Source organism: Saccopteryx leptura, chromosome 7 (genome assembly GCF_036850995.1).
Source record: "Saccopteryx leptura isolate mSacLep1 chromosome 7, mSacLep1_pri_phased_curated, whole genome shotgun sequence".
Lineage (NCBI taxonomy): Eukaryota > Metazoa > Chordata > Mammalia > Chiroptera > Emballonuridae > Saccopteryx > Saccopteryx leptura.
Genome location: NC_089509.1, coordinates 65,401,085 through 65,422,239, shown reverse-complemented (window position 1 = coordinate 65,422,239; position 21,155 = coordinate 65,401,085). Strand labels below are relative to the sequence as shown.

The 21,155-nt window shown below is 40.1% G+C and overlaps 1 protein-coding gene across 2 annotated transcripts in view; it reads left to right on the top strand.

The window, feature by feature from the left end:
* The first annotated feature begins 1,510 nt into the window (after positions 1-1,510).
* Positions 1,511-21,155, top strand: part of SESTD1 (SEC14 and spectrin domain containing 1) — a 118,622-nt gene continuing 98,977 nt past the window's right edge. The window contains exon 1 of one of the 2 annotated variants that reach the window (XM_066346692.1): positions 1,511-1,785. The gene's annotated coding sequence lies outside the window, so the exon portion shown is untranslated. The remainder of the gene's footprint in view (positions 1,786-21,155) is intronic. The other variant, XM_066346691.1, reaches the window with a different exon arrangement.

Genomic DNA, 21,155 nt, shown 5'->3' with positions numbered 1-21,155 from the left:
GCCATTCTAGTGCCTGAGGCAAAGGCCATGGAACCCTCCTCAGTGCCCAGGCCAACTTTGCTCCAGTGGAGCCTTGGCTGCTGGAGGGGAAGAGACAGAGAGAAAGGAGAAGGGAAAGGGTGGAGAAGTAGATGGGCACTTCTCCTGTGTGCCCTGGCCGGGAATCGAACCCAGGACATCCACATGCTGGGCCAACTGGCCAGGGCCAGGAAATCTTTAATGAAGCATAAGTGTGTCGGGTGAGCGTGTGGGAGTGGTGAAAGGACTGGAGGTCAGGGAAGATTCCAATGAGAAAATTATGCTTTATCTTTATCTTGAAGGATAGTAGGAAGTTCACCTGGTTAAATGATGGATGGGTTTTTCAGATGGGGAAAATATACTAATGCACAGAGACAAGCCTGTTGAATTTGTGTGTGGCATGTGGGAATTGGAGTTGGAGATGAAGTCTAGGGATCAGATCATAAAAAAGGCCTGTATACCATAGTATTGAAATTGATGCTGATTGTCCAGGTGGACAGCCTCTGAGAGACTTTAAAGAGGGAGTCTCTGTGTTTTTGGAGTATTCTGTGGTAATCATAAAATACAGAAGGAAGTGGAATTAGAAAGGCTTGGCCTAAAGAGTGGCAATGAGGTTGAAGTAGTGGAGACAGATTATTAGTCACAGAATTGAAAGGAATAATTCATCCAGAGAACTTTGGTAGAGAGAAATTTATTTGCCTAGTTGTTGGAGTGGCAAGATTTTATCCATGGAATTAGGTGATAGTGAAGTAAGTAGCAGTTAGTAATATGGAAGGCCTGGGATTGAGAACACATGGCTACTCTGAGTTTGTGTGTATTAATTGATGACTCTTGAGCCTAATTCAGGCAATGACATAAAAATGATTTGTGCAATGAAATTAGAAGAATAAAGACTGAAGTCATTACATTTGGAAAAAAATAACCAGGGTTGGTGGAGAGGTGGAAGTAGCCATTGTCAGAGGGCCATTTGGGACTGTCCAGTGGAAAAATACTCAAGGAAGAACAAATGTCGTGAATCCAGCCCTTCCTCAGTGTAATATCCCATTCCCCGCTAATGCACCCCAGCTGCCTTCATCCTTCAGCCACAGGAGGCGGTGTGTGTGTACCATCTCCGGGCATTTCCTGGCAGTAGGTAGTTGGGGGCAAAGGAATCCCAACAAACCGAGATGACAAAGTTAGAATTCTGAAAAACTGCACACCACATACTCGAACCTACATACATATTTCGGGATAAGGAGATAAAGCCAAGGTGTCAGGTAGAAGAATCCTTTCTTAAGCCAGATTTCCTGATTTAGGTCCAGCGCTCCTTCCACTACCCCACACGGCTTGAGGGCTGGGAAACCACCGTGAGCTCACCGGGAAGACCCCAGGATCCGCGTGGCTGCGTCCGTGACCCCCCCTCGCCCCGCCCCCAACACCCAGGTCCTGCGGGCTCCCGGCCCCGCCCCCTTCCCGAGCTGGGCGGGGTCTCTGCGCAGCTGCTACCCGGCGCGTGCGGGGTCGCGCGGACACGGGCTGGGCCGCGGGTACTCAGAGGTCGCCCGGCCGCCCGCGCCGCCGCCCCTTGCCTGACGCACGCAGGGGCTGGACGCGATTTGCCACGAGTGACTCGAGCCCCGCCGCCGCTGCCACCACCGCCTCCCGGGCCCGCCCCGCCCCCAGCCCGCCTTCTCCCTCCTCACCCTCCGCCCGCGTTTTCCTTCGCGTCCCCACGTCCTCCCCACCGTCCCGGAGCAGCCGGGCAGCGCCAGCGCCAGCGCCAGCTAGGTGAGTGTGGCCGCCGTGTGGCCCGGCGGTCGCGGGAGCAGCGCGCAGGCCCTGGGGCCGGGGGCCGGGCGCCGCGCGCGGGCGGGAGGGGGTGGCGGCCCCGCTTTCCTCCCCCGGGCGGGCCGCGCGGCCGACGGAGGGGCGCCCCCGCCCCGCTGCCCCCGTCGCCCCCGCCGCGGCCGCCGCAGACAAAGCGCCTGAGCCTGGAAGCCGGGCGGGCGGTCTTGGCCTCCGCGCCGCCTGCCGGGTGCGGGCTCGGCCCGCGAAGCCCGGGCCGCTCGCGTCACCCGTCCTGAGCGCCCTCGTTCATTTCTGGGTGAAGTGGGGGGACCCGAATCGTGCAACAGGTTTAGGCGTTAATCCGTATTTCCCGGCGTGCGGGGACCAGATGTGGCGCCCGGCTCCGGGGCGAGTCCCCGCGTCCAGCGCCCGCGGCGGGCTCCTTTGTGTGGCGGGTGACCAGCCCACCCGGGGGGTGGGGGGTCCGGCCCGAGGCCCCCGGGCTGCGCGGAGGCTCCTGGACACCTCCCTCGCGGAGTGGGACTCGGCTTCCGCGGGTCTGCAGGGCTTTAACATTGCTGCAGGCTTTGGAGGAACCACAAAGGGAGGCGAGAGGGGCTTGGCAAGGATCTCTGGCTAGGTATTTCTTTTGTAGGTGAGGTAGCCTCATATGAGAGAAGAGCCGCAGTCGGGTCGGCTCCTGAGGGTGCGGTGGGATTTCACCCGGGGACGATCGGTTTGGGTTTGGTGTTCCTGTGACAGCCCCTGTGGTTCTCAAGCTGCTTTGACATCTTCCTTTCATACACCGGCCTCACCCTGGAAGTTGGAAGCGCTGTTGAAGGGAGTAACTTGATAGCGGCTGTTTCGCAGGTCACCTCCTTCTTCACATTTTTGTCTGTGTCAGTATATCCACTATGCCACCTAGCCTAGGTTGGCAAATCTTCAAACTAAAATTGCCCTTCTGAATATCCCCTTGTTGGAAAATATTAACCCATATGTTTTCCTTTGGCCTAACCTTATTTTCTTGGGTGTGAGAAACTTTTTTTCTTCTGTCAAGAAGGAATACATAATAAGGAATAGTTCATCTTTGTTTACATACCTTGTGTCCTGTTCTTAGCTGGTTTCTATTTGTGTGCTATTTTAGTATAACAATACTAAATAGAAGGGAAATATCTTCCTTTTGCTTTGAGCAATAAAATACTTCTTTGTTCTAGAACCAGGAAGCTTTTACACATAATACTTTGTGTGGACAGAAGTTGATGACTTTTTTTCTTTTTACCGCATGACCAAATACACGAAAATATTCCCTGTGGATTTAAAAAAGCATTACACAAGTCTATAGATTGTTTGTACACCCAAAATTCCAGGAAGTGAATTTGCTGCAAAATTATTTGAACAATCTAGATTAAGTTTAACCATAAAAATTGGGCCTACTCTAAATTCCCCCCATTAGGGAATGACTTGATGGAGTTTATCAAGTATTTTAACCCCAGTGAATGATAATTGGAAGGAATAATTGATAGATGAGATTAGGAGCTGATGATGGATGGACTTAGAAGCCTGACAGTAGAATGCAGAACGTTTGAAGTGGTAGAGGTTGCAAAGTTCATCTACTTGGGTTTTTGTTTGACAGGCATATCTGAAAACTAAATGCCTACTAATTTAAAAAGAAGAACATAACTACATGTGACCTATTTTTTTTCATGTAAATAGTGTCCTTAAAGCTCTACTTCCTAAAAACACATGTGATATTAATGAGGACTTTTCTTTGGAAGAAATAAAATTATACAAAATTAATATGACCTGTAGAAAGTTTTCTGTGGCATAATTAGTAGTTTGACTTCACCAAAAATACCATTTATCTGTATAGCATCTAACTTCAAAGAGCCTTCACAGCTGTAAAAAGCAAGAGGAACCACCTCTTGAGAAAGGCAGACGTTTAGGAATAAAAAGTAGGCCCTGGCCTGTTAGGTCAGTGGTAGAGTGTTTGCAGGGAGTGTGGATGTCCAAGTCAGGGCACACGGAAGAAGCGCCCATCAGCTTCTCTACCCTCCTCCCTCCCTTCTTCCTTTCCTCCCTTCTTCTCTCTCTTTCTCTCTTCCTCCCTTCCTGTAGTTATAGCTCCATGGAGTTAGCTATAGCTAACTATAGCTCCATAGTTGGCTGAGTTGGCCTTGGGCACTGAGGATGGCTCCATGGCCTCTGCCTCAGGGCCCCAGATGGGCAGAGCATCGCCCCCTAGTGGGTTTGCTTGGTGGATCCTGGTTGGGGTGCATGCGGGAGTCTGTCTCTGCCTCCCCTCCTCTTACTAACTTAAAATAAAAGTAGCAGATACTTAAATTTCTGTAATCATTTTCTTTTATCGAGATACAACTCATATAAAGGAAACTTCTCTCTTTTAAAGTGTACAATTCAGTGGTGTTAGTATATTCAAAAAGTAGAGAAAATGTATCCCTAATTCAAAAACAATTTTTTTTTTTTTCATTTTTTTTTTTTTTTTTCATTTTTCTGAAGCTGGAAACGGGGAGAGACAGTCAGACAGACTCCCGCATGCGCCCGACCGGGATCCACCCGGCACGCCCACCATGGGGCGACGCTCTGCCCACCAGGGGGCGATGCTCTGCCCATCCTGGGCGTCACCATATTGCGACCAGAGCCACTCTAGCGCCTGGGGCAGAGGCCACAGAGCCATCCCCAGCGCCCGGGCCATCTTTGCTCCAATGGAGCCTTGGCTGCGGGAGGGGAAGAGAGAGACAGAGAGGAAAGTGCGGCGGAGGGGTGGAGAAGCAAATGGGCGCTTCTCCTGTGTGCCCTGGCCGGGAATCGAACCCGGGTCCTCCGCACGCTAGGCCGACGCTCTACCGCTGAGCCAACCGGCCAGGGCCCAAAAACAATTTTTGTCATCCTAAAAAGACACCCCTGAACTCATTGGCTGTCATTCCCATTTCCTCTCCCTTGCATTTGGTAATCACTAAACTACTTCCTGTTTCTATAGATTTGCCTTTTCTGGACATTTCATGTAAACGGAATCATAGCATATGTGGCCCTTTGTGTCTTTGACTCAGCAGAATATTTTTAGGGTTCCTCTGATTTACGTATTAATCAATAGTTCATTCCATTTTATGGTTGGATAATATGCCACATTTCCACTTTTTGACTATTATGAGTAATGCTGCTATGAATACTTATTTACAAGTTTTTGTGTGGACATGTTTTCAGTTCTCTTTGGTTTATACCTAGATATGGTATTAGTGGGTCATATTATAACTTTAACCTTTGTGTGTGTGTGTGTGTGAGTGAGAGAGAGAGACAGAGAGATAGATACTCAGGAAGGGAGAGCGATGAGAACCATCAACTCATAGTTGTGTCACTTTAGTTCATTGATTGCTTCTCATACGTGCCTTGACTGGGGCGTCAGGCCCAGCCACTAACCCCTTGCTCAGTCTAGCGGTGTTTGGGCTCAAGTCAGCAACCATGGGGTCATGTTGATCATCTCACACTCAAGCTAGAGACCCTGCGCCCCTGCGCTCAAGCTGATGAGCCTGTGCTCAAGCTGGTGACCTCAGGGTTTTGAACCTGGGACTGCAGTGTCCCTGGTCGATGCTCTGTCCACTGCACCACCACCAGACAGGCAAACTGTTTAACTTCTTGAGGAATTTCCAAACTTTTTCATAGCTACTACACCATTTTTCAGTCCCAAACAAAGTCCCAGTCCTTCAACAAAGTATGAGGTTCCATTTTCTCCAATACTCGTTAAAATGTAGTCTGACTGATGCTAGTCACTAGTGGATGTGAAGTGGTATCTCATTGTGTTTTTCATTTGCATTGCTCTAATGCTCGACTTATAATCATTTCGAGGTTTATGTTTTTACTTGTATTTTCTTATTTAGTCTTTGAAATAATACTGTAATATGTTTATTTCTGTTTTGCTGCTAGGAAAGTCAGGTGCAAAGAGGTTAAGTTGATTGTTTTTAACCTTGTAGAGTTAGTTAAGAGTAAGGGTCTGAATGTAAACTCAGCTCTTTTGACTTTGCTTCCTGAATTCTTCATACTTCATGAGGCATACAGAAGTTAAATTGTGTCTGCACATTTGCTTAGCTAATCATTGCCAAAGTGGGGGCATAATAAATTTTTAAAAAAATCAAACAACAAAAAGGTGTTGTGCCCAGCCGCACTACCTCATCTTCACCAGATTTTGTTTTGCTTTCTCAACTAATTTCTTTCTCTTAACCTAGTACAGTAGATATGATTTCCATATTTCTTGTGGAGAAACAGAGCATGTAAACCTACCAACAGCTTCTTAGTGGCATAGCTAATCCTACAACCCACTATTCCCTGAGACATTGTGCTTTCTCTTCCCCTGCAGCTTCCATGTTCTCCAATTTCTCACTTATTAATTCCCTTTAATTTTAAAGTAATTGAACAATTTCACATTTTTCATAAATATTACAATTTTTCTGGATTAAATTGAAATTTTTATTTTTGAACTAGATAGTATGCCAATTTCACTTTGAAGTGCAGGATTACTAGGATATATACTTAGGTTTTTACGTTCTGGTCTGTATCAGTCATAGACAAAATTCTCAACTCCTTAGAGGGTGAGTAGAGTCCATACGTGGTTGTTTATTCATCTTTTAGTATCTGTTGTTCAGCATTATGCCTGGTGATAGCAGAGATTCTTAACTTTTGTTTAATTAATGAATACAAATAGATTATTTAATTGCAAAACATAATGCAAATTATCTGGTATTCTTTTTTAGAATAAAGGTGATTTTTGTATTTTTCTGAAGCTGGAAACGGGGAGGCAGTCAGACAGACTCCCGCATGCGCCCAACCTGGATCCACCCAGCACGCCCACCAGGGGGCGATGCTCTGCCCATCTGGGCGTCGCTCTGTCGTGATCAGAGCCACTCTAGTGCCTGGGGCGGAGGCCACAGAGCCATCCCCAGCGCCCGGGCCATCTTTGCTCCAGTGGAGCCTCGGCTACGGGAGGGGAAGAGAGAGACAGAGAGGAAGGAGAGGGGGAGGGGTGGAGAAGCAGATGGGCGCCTCTCCTGTGTGCCCTGGCCGGGAATCGAACCCAGGACTTCCGCACACCAGGCCGACGCTCTACCACAGAGCCAACCGGCCAGGGCCTAGAATAAAGGTGATTTAAATTTCAGAGAAAGAAAATATTTCTTATTCTTGCATATGACCTAAAAACTAATAAGTAATGAAAAGTAGGACTAGAGTTAAAAGTCAGCGCTGTATCTTATGGAAGGAAGTAACTGTCGTTTCATCCTGGGTTAAAAAAATAGATTTTAAGTACCTGGTGACACATTCTTAGTTATAAGCTCAGTGCCCAAACATAGGAGTTGTACCCTGAGTGTTTGTTAAATAAATAAATGCCAATGAGTGAATACAACAATTCGTTTTTAGTATAACAGGTAGAGGGGATAACAGCAAATTAATATTTAGGCCCTGTTATTCATTTATAAATTTTAATTGTCAAACATGATATGTGTTAATTATGAAATTTAAGTAATACGTGAGTATACAAAGTGAAAGCTGAAAATCTTCCATTTACTTCTTGTCCCCTTTCCTTTTCATTCCAAGACTGCTCTTGTCCCAGGTAATCATTGGTAACAGTTTTGGGTTTATATTTGCAAACCTAGATCTGTGAATTTTTGTGTACAAATGTACAAATTTACATTTATGTACCCAACCATACTCAAATTACATACGTGTGCATTCACATTGGTTTTTCTTTTACAGGTGGGATCATTCTACACATAATCCTTTGTTTTTCCTTAAATATATTAAGACTTTTGCATCTATAATTAGTAAAGATAAACATAATATTTATTTCCTTTTTATTTTACTATTCTTGCCTGATGTTGTCAGGATTAAGCCAACCATTAAGAATGAGTCGGGATACTCGCCTTATTTTCCCTGTGCTCTGGAGCAGTTTAAAATGTCCACTCTGTAAATACAGTTTAGAAATCCCCTGATCACTTTGGGGGAAGGACAAGATCCAAGAGAACCTTTCTCATTTTTCCTGTTTTTATTGTTCTGTCAAGTTTCGGAACCTTATTATTTATTACACTTTTGCTGAAGGAATCCTTCTACCCACACTTTTCTTCTCTCAGCTTTTATAAGTAAGTTTACAAAAACAAGTGAGCAAATAAACCAGTGAATGCAGGAGTATATGCACTTTTCTCTTAGAGATTCCAGAGTAAAATCCTACACTTAACTGTATAACCTTAGGCAAGTTACCCTCTTCAAAGTTATGTTTTCTTGTTAGTAAAATGGTTATGATCCCTACCTCAACAGAAGTCTTGAAAATATTAAATAAAATGTGAGATAGTATATGAAAAACCTCTGTAGTTGCATCTAATAAAAATGAAAAATAATTACTAAACTGTAATGTGCCATGTAAATGTAAATTTGTCACCGTAATTATCATAAATTGTTTTAGCCTACCAAGAACAAATGTAAGGAGAAAGCAAGGTGGAGTTATAGAGATAGTTTTCACTAAGAAGTTGGAAGAATCTATAAACATTTCCAAAATTTAATTTTGGTAGACAGTGATTTCTAAATACCTATATGTACTTTTGAGGCAGGATAGTAGGGAAAAGTACTGGAGGAAGCAGACCTGACTTAATTCTGCATTATCACTTATTAGCCGTGTGACTTTGGACAAGTTAATTTCTCTTTGTAAAATGGGATAAATACACTTACTTTATAAGGTAGTTATTAGGAAAGAGATTAGTATAATGCATAGCATTTAATAGGTATTCAAATCAGTTATTTTTTTCCTTTGCATGTAATGGGTGCCTAACATCGATGAGCTTGAGTCGTTGGGTTCTGCTATTTTACAAGCTGTAGGATGTGGAAAGAACATTAGGCCCTAAGTCTGGATTTTAGCTTGTGTATTAATTACACTTACTAGTTACTGGTCTTGAATAAGTCATCTGCTTAGCTTCTCCCATTTACTTACCTATATAAAAAAAGAGCAACAGACCTAAACACTTGCAGGGAGTCTATTTCATATGCATTTACTAGGCAGTTTACAAATCTTCATTTAATTCTCCCAGTGATTCTATCATGTAAAGATAATTGCAATTTCCCATTTTAATAGAAGAAGAAAGAGAGGTGCGGCTGTTGGATTTTCTGAAACCCTTTTGCTGTCTCCTCCCCTCTGCCAGTCCCTAGTCCTGTCCATGTTCTTTTAATCACTATCGCTGTCTCCTCCTGGGGATAGTGTCTGTGCTTTAAGAGTTGTAGTATAAGGGTTTTTTTAAATACTTGTGTTGCTTATAACCACTTTACTTAAATAATGTATTAGACTTCAGTGCATTTTCGATTTGACCAGGTAAAGGAGAGGGGAGGGGGTAGGTAGTAGGTCGTTGTCATAATAGAAAATATAAGCTTGTTTGATGAGTGTGTGTGTGTGTGTGTGTGTGTGTGTGTGTGTGTGTGTAAGAGGTGAGAAGTAGAGTTCTCTGGCAGTTTCGTATTTCCTGAAACTACAGAACAGTTAGGGAAAATCTGTCTTATAATTCATTATCTATCTCAGACTTGCAGCGTCATTTAAAAAAATGAAACAGGCTCTTGTCAGCTGGTTTGTAAAGAGCTACGGATTATATTTATGAAAGATAGTGATATTGTCTTTCCTCCATAGTGGTTATCAGAGCTTTTGCTTTAGGCTTCATTTTATTTGGCCAGACTTAATGATAATGATTTAGCATTTTTCCAAACCTTGTGCTCAGGAAATGCAAAACAACAACAAAAATGCAGTTGGGATATTTCAAAATAAATTGTGATTCAGTAATAGTATAGGTTTACAAATTCTCTATATTGAGGCTTTAGTTATTTTTTCTATTCTGTTGAATAGTAGCAGGAATTCCTCTGTTTAGAGAATTTTTTATCAGAGTGGCTTGAATTGCACAATGAAAATTCTCATTGGTTTTGAAGGGTACTCTTTTGCAGAATCCTTAGTGTGGTGGACTAGATGTAAGAAGTATAAAGCATGGTTCTTGTCTTCAAAAGTTTACTTTTAGTTAGGGAGGCAGTGAAGGAGGACACCAGCTAAAAGGACACAGAAGACTTGTAAAGTTTGTGCTTGCTCTTTATAAAATCACGTTAGCTGCATTGGGCTTTGATAAGATATAAGTTTCTCCTGATGCATACTGTCAGAAACAGCCTACCCCTTGGAAAACTGGCAGTCGTGTGTCCTGTATAACTTTTTCATTCTGTAGTGTTCTCTTTGCTTTACAAAAATTACTGTTTGGTCTAAGTACCAAGAATAGTTACTCTTGAGTACTTTGCTGTTTATCTGCTGGACTGTGGATTGGGCTTTCCTTTTTGTGATGGCTACTAGAAAGCCAGAGCCAGATTTGTGGCACACCCCAGACTGGGCTTATAGGTTTTATGCTGTACATTTTTTTTTTAGCCTTTTTTGGTCACCATTTTGGTGTTTCTTGATTTTTTTGCTTTTATTGTTTATTAACTTTTTATGGTTCATGTATTTTTATCTCATTAATCTTTTTCAGAACAAAACAGAGGTAAGTAAATGAGAACATATTAAGGCAAACAGATTAATATAGTAGAGAACATATATGGCAGATGGGTTTATTTTGGGGGGCAGCTCTGATTGATAACAGTGGCTGAATGGAACACTGCATTAAGAAGTAGTTGGAGCCTGACCTGTGGTGGCACAGTGGGTAGAGTGTCAACTTGGAATGCTGAGTTCAGTTCAAAACCCTGGGCTTGCCTGGTTGAGGCACAGGTGACAAGCAATCAATGAAAAATAAAGTGAAGCAACTATGAGTTGATATTCCTTATTCCTCCCCCACCTTCTGTAAAATCAATAAGTAAAATCTTAAAAAAAAGTAGTTGGCGGCCTCGAATGGATTTAGTGGGAAAGGCTACTGGGATCATTAAGCAATGTTGTTGTTATGGGTATAGGAGTATTGATGGTCTGTATTTGTCATTCCTGTTGTGGACAAAATATACAGCATGCTGGGTAGTACAATGGGTTGAGTGGCTTTTTAAGTTTAGAATTAAGTTTTTCCAGGTGAGATGTGGATTTGGAAAACAAGCCTGTTATTTTGGGTGGTTGGCAGTCAGATTGGTTCAGCTAGAATGAAAAGTCCGCAATGCTTTGAGGCAAAATGAAGTGAAGAAGTGGGGTGTGAGAAACCTTATTCCATGATTCATACAGAATACCACATTTCATTTACTTGTCATGTCTTCTTAGTCTTCTCTGAGAGTTTCTCAGACTTTTCCTATTTTTTTTATAACCTTGACAGTTTTGAAGTGTCCTGGTCAGATATTCCATAGAGTATCTCTCAAACTGGGTTTGTTGGATGTTTTCCTCGTGATTAGAATGGGGCTATGGATTTTTGGAAATAATACATAAAGTTGAGTTTTGCTACTCATTATGTTGTATGAGGGAGTGCTTGATAATTTTCATGATATTACTGGTGATGTGAACTTAGATCACTTGGTTAAGGTGGTGTTTGCCAGGTTTCTCCACTGTAAGATAACTATTTATCCTTTTCCAAACTTTATTTTTGGAAGTGATCCATTAAGTTCAGCCTATTCTCATTTTCCTAAAGGAAAATATATTCCTTTAGATAGGTATACAATATGTTTTATTCAACCATTCCCCTTTAATATTTATTTAGATGGTTTAGTATATCCTACTAGTTCAGAGACGAGGCTCTGAACTGCACTTACCTAGGTTCAGATCCTGGCTCCACACTGGTTATGTGATCATGGGCCATGTTTATTACTTTCTCTGTCTGTACAATGGCAGTGCTGATAGTACCTACCTCACAGGATTGTTTGCTGGGAAGATTAAATGAGAAAATGTGTAAAGTGCTGTGTCAGTGTCTGTCAGTAGTGCTAGTAGATATCTGCTATTACTGTTATTATTTTGTCCTTATAATAATACTGAAATGAATAACTTTGTAAGATAAATTCCTAGAATGGGTACTGCATTTGTAATTTTGATTGATATTGTCAGATTTTCCTTCTATAGATGTTATGCCATTTTTGCATATCCACCAGGGATATGTGATAACATCTGTGTTCTTATATCTATGTTACCAAATTATTTGATCTTTGCCAACCAGTTAATACATATCTTTTATTATGAATTAATTTGATCATCTTTTCATTGAGCCATTTAAGAGTTTAGACTTTGATACTGCAAATTATGAAGCAAGCTGTGCTTCATCTGTTGGCAAGTAATAAATGTTTTGGGGAAATAATTATATCAGTAGTAACCAGATGAATAGTTGAACCAGGGAAAGACTGAAAGCACTGTGGTTGCAAGAGGGACAGTCTGAGGAGTGGCACACTAAGTTGCTGGCCTCTCTTCTGATGTGACAGCATAGTGTCTGGGTAATTGTTTTTTAAGAGTTTAAGAGGATTACCAGCTTATGTTTGCAGCCAACAATGAATGAAACTGCATGGATGGACGTTGGAAGGAAATGTTGCAGTCGCATTAAAATAAAACTAAAAGTCTGACCCATCCTTAATGTTGTGTGTGTTTATTATGTTGTATAATAATTAGGCAGAAATTCAAGCAGTTCACATATGTAATCGTAATTAACTTTCACATTTAATTTTAGAAGTTTTTCTTTCATTGCTTTCTGCAGTATGTATAATCATAAGCAGTTTTAGTTTTTCCTGATAATCCTGTATTGTGTGTTCTGTTTAAGGGCTGTTACCATGAAACTACCCCTTTCAACCCCACTTCCCAACCACACTGTAAAAAACAAAAATACTGAGTCTTTTACATCAGCTGGATGGGGGTAGTAGTGGGGGTGATGGTCTTTTGTTTGAATTTCATGTTTGGAGGAGTCCATGAGCTCAGCTTAGTACTCATGAGTTATATGCACGCTTTCCCCTCTAGTTCCTTTAGCCCTCACATGTCAGAGGCTACAAGAACTTGGCTGCATGAGAACAGATTGCTTGAGGTTGGAGGGAAGAAGGAGATACAAAATGACCACCATTCTGAAAGAAGGAAAGGGAAATCAAACCAGGAAAAGGGAGTGAACTCCATGAAAATGGAATTTAGGCCCCACCTGTGGTGGCGCAGTGGATAAAGTGTCGACCTGGATGCCGAACTCACCAGTTCAAAACCCTGGGCTTGCCTGGTCAAGCCACATCTGGGAGCTGATGCTTCCTGCTCCTCCGCTCTTCTTTCTCTTTATCTCTCTCAAGTTGTCTCTCTCTAAAATGAATAAATAAAATGTAAAAAAAAAAAGAAAGTGGAATTTGAATCTTAGCTTCTGAATAGTGAAGTTAAAAGAGTGGAGAAGGAGAAGGCAAAGGGGAACTCAGGTTAACCCTTTTGACCCAGCTCCTCCAGCTTGTTATCAGTAATAAACATTTTTCCTGGTGGACTCAGCAAAGAAAGAAAGTAAAGCTCCTACACTCTCAGTCAAACCAAGTCAACCCCACAGGTGGGAGTGATAATTTAGAAGGCAGGAGAAAGGAAGCTTAGAGGCAGCTGAAAAGACCAACATGGATTTGTACAGTTTTTACCAGATCCTGGATTGTCTTTATTTACAGACAAATAAAAGCACTAGTCCAAGTATTTCCTCCCTTATGAGAGCCAGCTACAACCAGACAGGCGTCTTGAGAGGTGGAAACTACTACTACCACCTTGTAATTTATGATTTGTGTCCAATTTATTTCCCAAATACCTAAGAATGCCAAGGTCAGAAATGGGGAGTTGGGTTCATTAAGATATGCAAATTAAATAACAACACTTGGACTACAGTTTAATTCTATCTTAAACATATGATTTCTGTAAAAATACCATTTGCATTAAGTTGCTTTTGTACAGTGTGAAGAATTTAAGTCTGTCAGTTACTGACCTTAGGGTCAGTTAAGTAGATAATTATTGCTTTTTTTCTTAATACTGTACTTGGCTAAGATCAGATACTAAGGAAATAAGAATGTTGATAGAAGAGGAGAGGTGATTTTATAATTTACATTTTTGTGTGTGCAGGATCATGCTAGAGTTAATGGTGATTAACTCTAGGTGACATTTAAAAATTGAGTCTGGTTTGCAAAGAGAAGAAAATGTTTTATGAAAATAATATTTCTTTAGGCAACTTAAAATTACTAAGTCCAAGAGTAGTCTTTGAAAGATTTAATTATCTATTGATTTTTTTTACAAGATGGTTGTAGGAACAGTGCACATATTATAGCACATATACAGATTACTTAGTTTTTTTTATTAAGATAATAGTATTAATCTGACTTTTCAGCTTATGTTAGGCACTGAGATACATAATAAGAATACACTCTATCAACTACTGTACTTGTAACAAAGGACTTTGCTACTTACTAGAGCAGAGAAATCAGACAGTGATTAGTAAATACAGTGCTCTTGAACATTTTATGATAAAATTGGTAGACATATGGCATCTAAGTAGTGTAGTTAATTTAAGAGCTTGACAAGACTCAGTTTAAATAATAAAAATTGTTAGGGCTAAGGAAAGAAGGGCAAGTTAGAGGAAGGAGAAAGAAAAAAGAGGTCAATTAATAAGAACATAGAAGAAAAAAAGAATCAAAGACAAGAATTCAATTAACTTTTGTGGGAACAGAGCCTTTCCTCTGAGGAAGAAGAAGTAGGTGCTCTAGTTCCTTCTTTATTTTCGGGACACTTACTCAGTTTGGTTTGTTATATGTGACCTCTATAAGCAAATTACGCAGAGAATTATAAAATGACACTGATTTTTTTCTACAGTAATTTTCTAGTGTTAAGTTTTTAGTTTCCTATAGAAATTGGCATGACCAAGGAGACTACTTCAAAAAAGCTGATACTTTAAGTTAATTTTAATGAATGATGATGAGAGTTATTGGATTTGTCAGATTTTCTTTTTTGTAAATGTAGCATATGCTGTAAGTATAGTGCTTCATTTAATATATACTTTTGGGGAATCTGAGAATTTTGAAGGAATTTAATTAACAGTTATAGAATTTGTAAGGTAAGATTAAGAGAAGGCATTCGCTTTCATTATGCCAATAGGTTTTTAGGGTCTTGTTAGTATCATTATACTTATGGAATCATTTTAAAATTTGTATGCATGGTTGTAGCTCTGTCCTTCTGATAGGAGGTTAAAGGTGTCAGCTCCCATGGAGTGAGGGTAAGGGAAGTCTCTGTATCCTCAGACTTAAGGGGAGATTTTGAACTTAACTCTTTATGCTACTGAAAATACATGTATGGCCATGTCTGATTATGATCAGTGCTTATTCTGGAAAATAATCACTTTCCTTATTCTTAAAGAAAAGAAACTAAATACCTATAAAATTTACCACTTAAAATATTCAAACTCAGTCATACTTGGCACTTGTAGGAAAGGAACAGACATGCAGTAGGAAATAAAATTGATTCAATCCTTGACCTTCTGGAGCATGTACTTTTAATAGATGCTAAACCTTATGCTTGGGAATACAGGCTATGATAAAAACATGTGGGAAAGGCCAGAAAGCGGGGGTCAGATCATGTTTGGGACCCCCAGAAGTCTTTAAGACAAAGTGATCATTAGAAAGCCATTGAAAAGTCAGGAGGATGAAATATCAAAGATCTCAACAACAGTGCCAATTTCTAGTTATGATTTTACATATTTTGTATGTGATTGCATTTTCTTCATAGAAGCTTTTACATGGATTATTATGTCATTAATAATTTAAGGATCTTTTTCCTAAGATTAGAAAGTAGTATCATTTATCTCTTGTGTTGTATATCTTGGAAAGTGCAATACATAATACTTTTAAACTTCTTTCTGGTAGAGTATTATTTATATTAACCTAGTTTTAGATTAGATTAAGAAAATAAGATTAAACAATGATTAAGTTTTTGTAGGATTAACTTTAAATCAGGAATTAGTACTTTTATATCACTTTGACCAAGAAGATGATTCTTGTACTTACATGTTATAAAGTAAAACTACCTTTGGTTTTGTATTATTTCATTTACATAAATTTATTTTAGTCTCAGCTCATTATTTTTAAAGCCTGTGAACAACAAAGTGTCCTTATTCATGAAATTGTAGAAAATAAAAGTTGAAAACTACCAAATTACTGGTTTTCTAAGGATTAGTATAAAAATATAAGTCCAGGGCTTGTTCTAATTTACATCAAATGACAAGGAAAAACACCGTATCTCCCCTGTGAAATGTTTGTCTTAAAATTATTTTTTTAGCTTTTACTTTTTAACATGTAGAGTGAGGCTTTATTAATATTTTTCTACCCTCTACTACATGCTTGTGTGTGTGTAATTATTCATGTTAATAAAGTGTTTAAGGACCTGTTGTATTCTAAGTAATTTGACAAATAAATATGCAATCAGAGAAGAAGAAATAAAAGGCATCCAAATTGGAAAAGAAAATAAGACTGTCATTATTTGCAGATGCCATATTGTATATAGAGAACTGTAAAGATTTTACCAAAAAACAAACTACTAGAACTGATAAATGAATTCAGAGAAGTAGCAGGATACAAAATTATATTCACAAATTAGTTGCATTTTTTTACACCAATGAACTATCAGAAAGGGAAGCTAAGAAAAGAAGACCACTTACAGTTGCATTAAAAAAAATCTAGGAATAAATTTAACCAAGGAGGTAAAAGACCTGTACTAAGAAAATTAGAAGACATTGAAGAAACTGAAGAAGATACAAACAAATGGAAGCAATACTGTATTTATAGATAGGAAGAATTAACATTATTAAAATGTTGATAATACCCAAAGTAATCTTATAGATTCAGTGCCATTCCTATCAAAATACCAACAGTGTATTTCAAAGAACTAGAACAAAAAAAAAATGTATATGGAACTACAAAAGTAAAGACAGTCTGTTCAATAAATGGTGCTGGGAGAATTGGACACACACATGCCAAAAAAGAAAAAAAGAAACTAGACCAGATTTTTACACCATATACAAGAATAAGTTCAAAATGAATTAAAGACTTAAATGTAATATTTAAAAGCACAAAACTACTCAAAGAAAACATAGGTAGTAATCTCTGACATTTCTTTTAGTGATATTTTTTTCTGATATGTCACCTTGAGCAAGAGAAACAAAAGAAACAAATTGGGCTACATCAAACTAAAACGTTTTTGCAATGCAAAGGAAACAATATGAAAAGACAATCCACTTAATAGAACATATTTGCTAATGATAGATCTGGTAAGGGGTTAATATCTAAAATTTATAATAAACTCATACTATAAACACCAAAACAAACAAAAAAACCAGAACCCAAAACAATCCAACTTAAAAATGGTCAGAAGACATGAATAGACATTTCTCCAAAGAGGACATACAGATGGCCAATCGACATATGAAAAGATATTCAATGCCACTAATTGTAAGAGAAGTGAAGATTAAAACCACAATTAGATACTACCACACACCTGTCAGATGGCTGTCATCAGTACTATATCCACAAAGGAAAAAAACAAGAAGTGTTAGTGAGGATGTGGAGAAAAGGGAACTCTGGTGCACTGTTTTAGGAAATGCAGACTGGTGCAGCCAGTAGGGAAAACAATGTGGAGGGTCCTCAAAAATTAAAAATGGAACTGTCTATGACCCAGTGAGTCCACTTCTGGTCATACATCGGAAGAAACTGGAAACACTGGTTTGAAAGAATGTATGCACCAGTATGTTCATTGCCACATTATTTGCATCAGCCAAGATATGGAAGCAACAACCCAAGTACCTATAAATAGAGGAGTGAATAAAAAGGCTGTGGTACGTATATACATTTATGACAGGATAGATCTAGAGGGGTTTTTTTTTGTTTTTCTTTTTTACAGAGTCAGAAAGAGGGATAAATAGGGACAGACGACTGAAACGAAGAGAGATGAGAAGCATCAATCATTAGTTTTTTGTTGTGACACCTTAGTTGTTCATTGATTGTTTTTTTGGTTTTTTTTTTGTATTTTTCCAAAGCTGGAAACGGGGAGGCAGATTGTTTTCTCATATGTGCCTTGACCGTGGGGCTACAGCAGACTGAGTAACCCCTTGCTCAAGCCAGCGACCTTGGGTCCAAGCTGGTGAGCTTTGCTCAAACCAGATGAGCCCGTGCTCATGCTCGCGACCTCCGGGTCTTGAACCTGGGTCCTCTGCATCCCAGTACGACGCTCTATCCACTGCGACACGGCCTGGTCAGGCCTAGAGGGTATTATGCTAAGTGAAGTAAGTCATTCAGAGAAAGACAAATACCCTATGATTTCACTTGTATGTGGGATCTTAAAGAAAAAAAAAAAAAAGGAACAAACAAAATTGAAGCAGACTCAGAGCAGACTGTTGGTTGCCAGAGGAGGGGGCTTTGGGGGACTGCATGAAAAAGGTGAAGGAAGTAAGAAGTCCAAATTCGTAGTTGCAAGATAGTCACAGCAAGATAGTACAGCATGGGGAATATTAGTCAATAATATCACAGTTAACTATGTGTGGTGCCAGGAAGGTACTGGAAATATCAGGGGGAACACTTTGTAAAGTAGATGGTAGTCTGAAACCAATACAAAATAATACTGAAAGTAACTGAAAAAAATAATCAAAAATATATTAAAAATAGATATGACATGGTTGGTTCTGTGAATCCCCACTCAGCTTAGAGTGGGAGATAGTTATACTGTGTGATAACTATAATAGAGATTAGTGTCAGATAAAATAGTAGCACTAAGGAGGGAGAGAATTGTTACTCATCCTCACATGAAGAGTGCTGCATAAGGGAAGGGTTCACAGAGAAGGTGAAGCTAACTAAAGTTCAAAGAATAAGGAATTTCTTTGACTAGGTAGATAAGCAGAGAAAACTTAAGAGCACAATGAAACAGCATTGTAGGTTCGGAGAACTGCACTTGTGTTTTGCTGATGAGAAGGATATGAAATGGAGAGAGAGCCCAGGGCATGATCTGGAAAATACTTAAGTCTTGCAGAAGAGTTGGCCATGGAGGGCCATTCAAGATTTTAATGTAGAGTAGGGAGGTGGTTAATTTTGCAAGTATGTGAAAGAGGAGTCTTCTTTCAGAGGTTACACAATAATGGAGGCATTAGTGGAATGGAAAGGAAGTGGATAGAGTCAGCAGGTTCTGTGGTATTTACATAGAACGTACAGGAAGAGAGCATAACTTAAATGTCTCAGGTTTTTGACTTCGGTTTTTATAGTGTATGTATGGGTGTATGCACACATTGGGGAATAATATAGGTAAGCTTATTATCAAATACTATACTTTTACCAAATTTTAAAATTTTGAAATAATTTCAGACTTACAGAAAAGTTGTAAAAATAATTCAAAGAATTCTCATATGTTCTCATCTATATTAGCCAGATATTAAATTTTTACCACATTTGCTTTTCATAAAGTGATAGATTTTATATTTGAATCATTTCAAAGTAATTTGTAGATAATTTGTTCCTCTGCCCCTTAATACTTTAGTGTGCATTTCCCAAAAAGCTATTTTCTTATACAACCACAGAACAATAATACAATACTCTATTGCCTTTATTCAGATTGTGCTAAATTTCCTAATGTCCTTCTGAGTAAATGAGAAACTTTTTCCTGATGACAGTATCCAGTATAGGATCATGTATTACCTTTTTAGGGGGGGAGTCATCTTTATTCTTTTATCTGTAACACGCCCTTTGTGTTTCATGATACGACATTTTTGAAGAATACAGGTCAGATATTTTTTAGAAGTATTGCACCATTTGGCTTTGTCTCATGTTTCCTCCTGATTAGATTCAGGCTATGCATTTTTGGCTGGAATACTACTGCAGTGTATCAGTGAGTCATATCTAGAGCTACAGTCTATTGTTGTGGTACTGGTGATATAAATTCTTATCAGTTAATTATGGTAGTGTCCTCTAGGTTACCCTACTGTAAAATTACTTTTTTTTTCCTTTGTAAATAAGAAGTATCTTTTGGGGAGATACTTTGAGACTCTCTTATTATTCTATTTATGAACATTTTTATCCACTATTTTTTTTTTTTTTTTGGTATTTTTCTGAAGCTGGAAACGGGGAGCGACAGTCAGACAGATTCCCGCATGCGCCCAACCGGGATCCACCCCGCACGCCCACCAGGGGCGACGCTCTGCCCACCAGGGGGCGATGCTCTGCCCCTCTGGGGTGTCGCTCTGCCGCAACCAGAGCCACTCTAGTGCCTGGGGCAGAGGCCAAGGAGCCATCCCCAGCTCTCGGGCCATCTTTGCTCCAATGGAGCCTTGGCTGCGGGAGGGGAAGAGAGAGACAGAGAGGAAGGAGGGGGGGTGGAGAAGCAAATGGGCGCTTCTCCTATGTGCCCTGGCCGGGAATTGAACCCGGGTCCCCCGCACGCCAGGCCAACGCTCTACTGCTGAGCCAACCGGCCAGGGCCTTTATCCACTAGTTTTAACATGATAATTCTTATATTATTCTGTGTCCTTTTGACATGTATCAATACTTATAAATCTCTGAGCACTTCTTTATATTCTGGCAAAAGATGGTCAAGAGTACTTTCCTTACTCAACTTGAAATACCATTTTTCTCAAGCAGCCCTGATTCTCTTCAGTGTGAATAGTATTTAGGAATCCAGATTTAGGCACATATGCTCATTGCTACTGAAAGGTCACTAAATTTAGGCCCTTTCATTAGTTGGGATTCTTCAGAGAAGTAGAACCCATAGGGTATATATTATATAAGGAGAATAATCGAAAGGAATTGACTCATGTGGTCATGGAGGCTGGCTGGCAAGTCCAGTCTGTAGGGTGGGCTGCAGGTGGGAGACCCAGGGTATCCAATGTTCCTGTTCGAGGAATACCGAATAGGAAGAGAGGATGTTGCAGATTGTATCTGAGGGCGGTCTCCTGAAGAACTCTTATTAGGGGTGGGTCAGTCTTTTTGTTCTGTTTAGGCCAGGGGTCCCCAAACTTTTTACACAGGGAGCCAGTTCACTGTCCCTCAGGCCGTTGGAGGGCCGGACTATAAAAAAATCTATGAACAAATCCCTATGCACACTGCACATATCTTATTTTAAAGTAAAAAAACAAACCGGGAACAAATACAATATTTAAAATAAAGAACAAGTAAATTTAAATCTACAAACTGACCAGTATTTCAATGGGAACTATGCTGCTCTCACTGACCACCAATGAAAGAGGTGACCCTTCCGGAAGTGTGTGTGTGGGGGGCGGATAAATGGCCTCGGGGGTCGCAGTTTGGGGACCCCTGGTTTAGGCCTTCAGCTGATTAGATGAGTATGGGAAGCAGTCTGCCTTACTAATTAAAACGTTAATCTCATTCAAAAATACCCTTGCAGAAACATTCAGAATAATGGTTAATCAAATACCTGGTTATTCTGGCCTAGTCAAGTTGAC